The following is a 5,990-nucleotide window of genomic DNA, read 5'->3' on the forward strand; positions in this document are numbered from 1 at the left end:
TATTTATTTCAAAAAATAAAACAGCAAATTATCACCGTCGAAAAAGAAGCTTTTTATTGCGCGTACGAGGCGACTGTTACATCCATATGAAATATAAAAAATATTTCAAAAAAATATTTTATTCAGGAAAGAAAGAGAGATTATAGTGGCGATGATAAGGGCGGAGAATTATTCTTTTTCAAACTGCCTAAAAAAATATCTTCGTGCTCACTTCGCGCATTTAAAATGCAAGTCCCGTACACTAATAAATCTCTAATGCACAACGATTCGAACGAAAGCGGTTTAAAGAGAAGAGAGAAATAAAAAAGAGGCGGAAAACATTTTTCTCTTTTTCTCTTCTCTCTTTCTCTCTCTCTCTCTTTCTTTTTATGTTATTCCTTTAAGTTTTATATTATTTGTCGGAGTTTTTTCGTCCAGAAACGTTCCTATTTTCTACGTCAAGCGTTGTCAAGCGACATAATCGATTTAACGGGTCGTTTTGATTGGCAGCGGAAGGTATATAATCGACTCTGTAAGTTTTTTTTGCAAGTCAGGCCACGAACGGAGAGACGACCAGCCAGCCGTCTCTCTGAAGAAGTATAAAGGCTGCCCGTTTCAGTAAATTGCATGCATGCTTGCCGATGCAAACTCGTGACCTTTCTGCGAGAGCATATATGAGTGACGTCATCGTTCTTGGCATACTGATCGCCTACGATTGACTCTCTCTCGTGCATAGGATTGCGCTATCAAGCCTACGCGTTTTCTCGATACGCATAACAGATATTCTCTAGCGAGAGAAGAAGAGAGAGATAGAAGAAGGATATAAACCGAGAAGGTAAGAGAAAAAGAGAGAAAGAGAGAAGTCGTGTGTTTGCTACTCGGTCTCGCTCGTGGCCTTTACGACGTGTAAATCACGAATCCGAGACACCAAAGATCCCTCGTCTCGTATACGACTGCGCTGTTAAAATGTCCCCGAAGGTTTTACGATCAAAGCGGGGTCTCTTTCTTTCTCTCTCTCTCTCTCTCTTCGAGATACGGTGAATTGAATCGAAACGAGCGTGGTTCTTTAACTTTGGAAGTTGCTCCGGGAATATACGCGCTGTACGAAACGCGCAGTTTTATTTAGAGGGTGCGAATACACGAACGAGATGTAACTATCGATACGGGAGAGCGATCGTAAAGATGCGCCACGGTCGAATCGATAAGAACGCCACGTCACATTCTTACGAAATTGTCACAAACAAAACTATTTTCCCTTCCTTTATAGACGCACAGGTTAACTTTAAATTTTATAGACGCTATATGTCGTAACACGTGAATTATATGTGTATTAATCACGTGTTATATGTGTATTATTTGTAAATTATTAGTATATCAAAATAATAAGTTTTTGTGTCAAACTTCAATGTCATCAATGTAGAACTTCAAAGTTCTTCGGGCCAAAGATGATTCAGTATATATTGTACCACAACCAGTTTTTTTTTTTTAGACCTCAAGCTTTTGTGTAGAAAATAATTGTCCGCTCGGACGTCTGACGGTGATCCTGACTAAAATATTCCGAAGCACGAAATACTTTCGTCCGGCAAAACATATTTTTATAGACGAAGGCGCGAACGGCTCGAGAAAAAGCGAGCAACGCGAGCGGTCTCGAGGGGCGAACACCAGGATGGACAGGAGGACAGGCTCGGGAGAGAAAGCAACGGAGGTAATAAAAGTAAAAAAACACGTTCGAGAGAAAGAAAGAGAAAGAGAGAGAGAGAGAGAGAGAGAAAGAGAGAGAGAGAGAGAGAGAGAGAAAGAGGGACAGGTAGGATACGAAACGGTGGCAGGATACGAGCGTGCTGCGGTAGCCTCGAATCCTTTCGCTGCGAAAGGCGATTACGTCAAATCAACCCGCGCAACGATACCGGCGCGTACCTATAGCGATTGTCGCCGATTCGTCTACGACGATCGCCAAAGATGTGCGTCAGAAAAATTCGTCGTAGACTTCTCGGCTGCGCTAAGTCCTCTTCTCTCAGGAGGCCTAGAGCTAAATCTCCGAAAGGGAACAGTCCCATAAAGCTCCTTTTTACGACCCGTACATTATTTTAAAAGTGGGATATCTGCTGCGAACGTCTAAAATTGTGAAGCGAATTAAGTAATATCCCGGCAGCGCTTAAAAACATTTTTCATTCGCTACTGCGCTATAAAGTTGCAGATAAACTTCAGGGAGATTTCGTTTCGCAGACAGAAAGGTTGAGTTACGGATTTTATGACTCCGACGCCGTAAGCGGTTTAACATTTAAGTTTAATCACTCGAGATGCGCGAGAGTTTTCTGTTGTAAAAAAAAAAAAAAAAAATACAATAATTGGCGAAATACTACTTTTGTGTGTTGCGCACATTTCACGATGAGAAAATAAAATTAAAAAAAATTGCTCGTTAATTATTTTACAGACAACTGTTTCTTTTTTTCGGTAGAAATGCAGATTATTTTCTTCAAAACACACTTTGTATATTTTAATACAAAAGAGGTGCTATGAATAGTTCGCGAATCAGTCACGGGGACGAGGGTACCATCTCGTTGGACAAGAGGCTACGGCAGGAGGAAGATTCGATGATTTTAATCTCTGTTGATGTCCTGCTTCGCTCCTTTCTCTCTCTCTCCCTCTCATTTTAAGTCGTAAGCCTCTCTCCCGCTTCCACTTCGACTTTTTTTCCCCCTCCCGGTCTTCTTTTTCTCTGCTCCCTCCCGCTGTTTTCTTCTTTTTGATCCTTCTCTCTCCCTCTTTTTTACTTTCTCCCCTCTCTCTTTCTCTCTTTCTCTCTCCTCTTCTCTCCCTTTTTTTGCCCATGTCTTCCGAATGCTATTACGTGCGGTTGCTACCGCGGAGAGCGCAACTACCGATCAGCTCTGCCCAGAAGACGTGGAACGGGAGGAACTTACAATTAGGCAATTTAAATCAACCGTTTCGATCCCTACGGTGGTGACGCCAATTACCATATTTCATATTACTCACGGACGAAGGAATAAAGGACCCGGGGGGAAGGAAGGATCCTACACGCTACGCTTCTGAATTATGAAATAAATCTTCGCCCCCGGTGCGCGCACGAGACAAAAATATCTTCTGTTGCGGAAAATAAATTTGCCGTTGTTATTATCTGGTTTATGGACAATTACCACGAAGCGATGATATCAGATACATGAACGAAGGATTTATCCGTAAGTCTTCTTCTTGCTTCACAGAATAAAATCAAAGAATTGTTTTTGTTTTTTTCTGGAAAAAAAAAAATATTATTTCTCTCAAACACACGCGCGGCTTAATTCAGTTTTACATTAAAAATATTCTTTCCTCGCGCACATCGCAATTTAAATCGTTTGTTCTGCGCTCATAAAGCTCTGTGCCTGTTTTCTTACGGCTCTGCTTGAAGTCGTAAACGCAAATGGCATCATGACGTGCTCGATAAATAAGTCCTTAGCGAAACGGCTAAGTAAAAAATTGCTCGACTCTGCTCGCGATGTTCGTAATGGGACTTTGATTAACGCGAACGTTCTAGCAAATTGAGAATTGGCCTCTTGTCTGCAGGTGACAGGCCGCATAGATTGGCATAGATTAGTAAATGTGCGCGAATCGCTGACAAAGATCTTGACTCCCGTCGTTTTGATAGTCTCCGGTGCTCGTATCGACCGCTGCTGGAATTGAAGTATCAGAAATTTCTTCGATTAAAAAAAAAAAAAAAAAAAAAGGCAACGTTTTATGTTAGGAATTATTTTGTAAGTGAGAAAATATTCGAGAAAATTACCGCGCGCGTGGATTTTTGTTAAGGATCTAAGTGAGTTCCGGAAAGAAGATGCGCTGCACGAGAAGAGCTTCGTTTCACATTGCTGTGACTGCGCTCACACATTGGCACACAAGAAAAGTGGTCGTGCACGCTATCGTAGTATCTTACCGTACTGTACATTACTGCACCGTACGGTAGAAGCGACGCCGAGCACGGCGTATACGACGAGGAGAGCAGGACAGAGGAGGATAAGATGGGAGCGAGAAGAAGAGAATAACACAGCGTGCGCGGTTTTGCCTCTTTTGCTAGTTCTGCCTTTTTTCTTCCTCTCTTCTTCCCTCTTCTTCGCCTCTTTCCCGCTGTTCGTTGGTCCAGGGACGTATCGACCGATCCGAGAGCGAAGATTGCTCTGCATTCGTTTCAAGTTCACATTCGTATTTCGTTCATTGGGTCTTTAGAGAATCTTATTAAATTAAACAAAATGTGATTCGAAAGAATATCTAAAAATTACTCAAACAAAGAAGGAAGAAATAAACTTGAAAAGTAACAAACTTGAGGAGGTATTTCTACGGTATTTTATCGCGTGTTCCCAGAAGCCACGGATCGGTAGCGCTAATGAACAGTAGCGCAAATAAAGGGTCCAAGCGATAATTAATATATGTTTGCTTTCCTCTAAAGAACGTTTCTAGAATGGTCGTCAATTTGTGCGTGCCATATCATTTTTATTATCTAAACGTGAAGTTTGACTGACTTATTATCTGTCTCACGTTTTTTTGATTTATAAATAATACGCAAGAATTACATCGACGTATTTTACACAAAATATTTATTCAAATTTGAACTTTGAATATTGGTTGATAATCTTTATTCCAAGTGACCTTAATTGCGCAAAGAGTTTTGTCTCGTTTCTTCACGATTTAACCCAGATTCGAGTTCCGCGAGATGAAGCGGCGGCAGCTGCTTTTTACGTCTGATCGGGACACGTTTGTTGCGAAACGAGAAGTCTTCTCTTCTTCAAAAGTCGCGGTTCGACTCGTTCTGTTGCATCAGCGATACGAAGATTCGTCGAGGATTTCTCGAAGCAATCCGATGACGAACGTGACATTCATGAGGGAAGTCTTTGTCCTCGCCAAGAACCACAAAGAGAAATTGGGACGATCGCGAAAGTTGATCGATATCGACGATAGATTAAGAGTCATTTCTTTTTTGACATTACATAGTTTCTATAAATTTTGCAGGTTGAAACGTTTTTGTCTTACTCTAGCTTATATAATTTTACGAAGTAGTTATAGAGACCAAAATTTATCCAAAATTGCAAACGAATTTCCGAGACTACTTTTTCTACGCATATGTACATTTTTCCAGTTCTCTCTTTATATTTTTATCCTAACGATCTTTTGGTTAATTTCCGAGAAACATCGCCGTTAGCACGATACGCGGATGCTGTACGAGGCACAACAATTTCTATCTTACATCCCTGCCATCTTCTCCCTCCAACCATCATCTCCTCGCTTCTTCTTCGTGTCCTCCCCCATTCCCTTCTACATCGCCCCGAAGGGCCGATCTCCTCGTCTTTTTCCCCTTTGGGCCCCTCTCGTTTGGTTTGCTCGCTTTGTACAGCGTCACGGCTACTTTTGTTGCTCCTCGCACTGCTTCTCCTTTTTCTCTTTTGCTGCGTCCTCCTCTTCTCCCTCCGCCCACCGTTCCTCCGATTCTCTCTTTGTCCCTCCGGGTGTGCTCGGTTTCTCCTCGCCCCGAGAGATTCGTTCCTCTCCTTTCTCTCCCTGCCCTTCGCTCTCCGTTCCAAGCTCTCCGGTCCAGTTGCTCCTTTTGTTTTCGTCGAGTGAACGAGACGCCCGAGAGAACGACGCGGAGAGTATACGCTCGGGAAAAAGACGGACGAAATAAGAGAGAGAAATTACGAGCGTAGGGAGAGAAAACGAAGAAGAGAGAGAAAGAGGACTCGCGCGCGCGCACGAAAGAGAGGAAAGGGGAAAGCCAGAGAGGCGAAGTACACTTGAGCGAAGCGTGTCCCGACACGCGAGATGCAGGATCAAATTCGACCGTCAGATCCGGATTCACGAAACTCGCGATCTCTTGGATCATTCTCGGTCTCCGAAGCAGTCTCCTTGTCTTCTCTCTCTTTCTCTCTCTCTCTCTCTCTCTCTCTCTCTCTATTTTTTCGCTCTCTCTCTTTTCGCCACCTTTCGATCGTCGACGCCCTTTTTCCTCGCTTTTATCGATTTAACGT

Source organism: Pseudomyrmex gracilis, unplaced genomic scaffold, assembly GCF_002006095.1.
Source record: "Pseudomyrmex gracilis isolate BER0280 unplaced genomic scaffold, ASM200609v1 scaffold_0, whole genome shotgun sequence".
NCBI lineage: Eukaryota > Metazoa > Arthropoda > Insecta > Hymenoptera > Formicidae > Pseudomyrmex > Pseudomyrmex gracilis.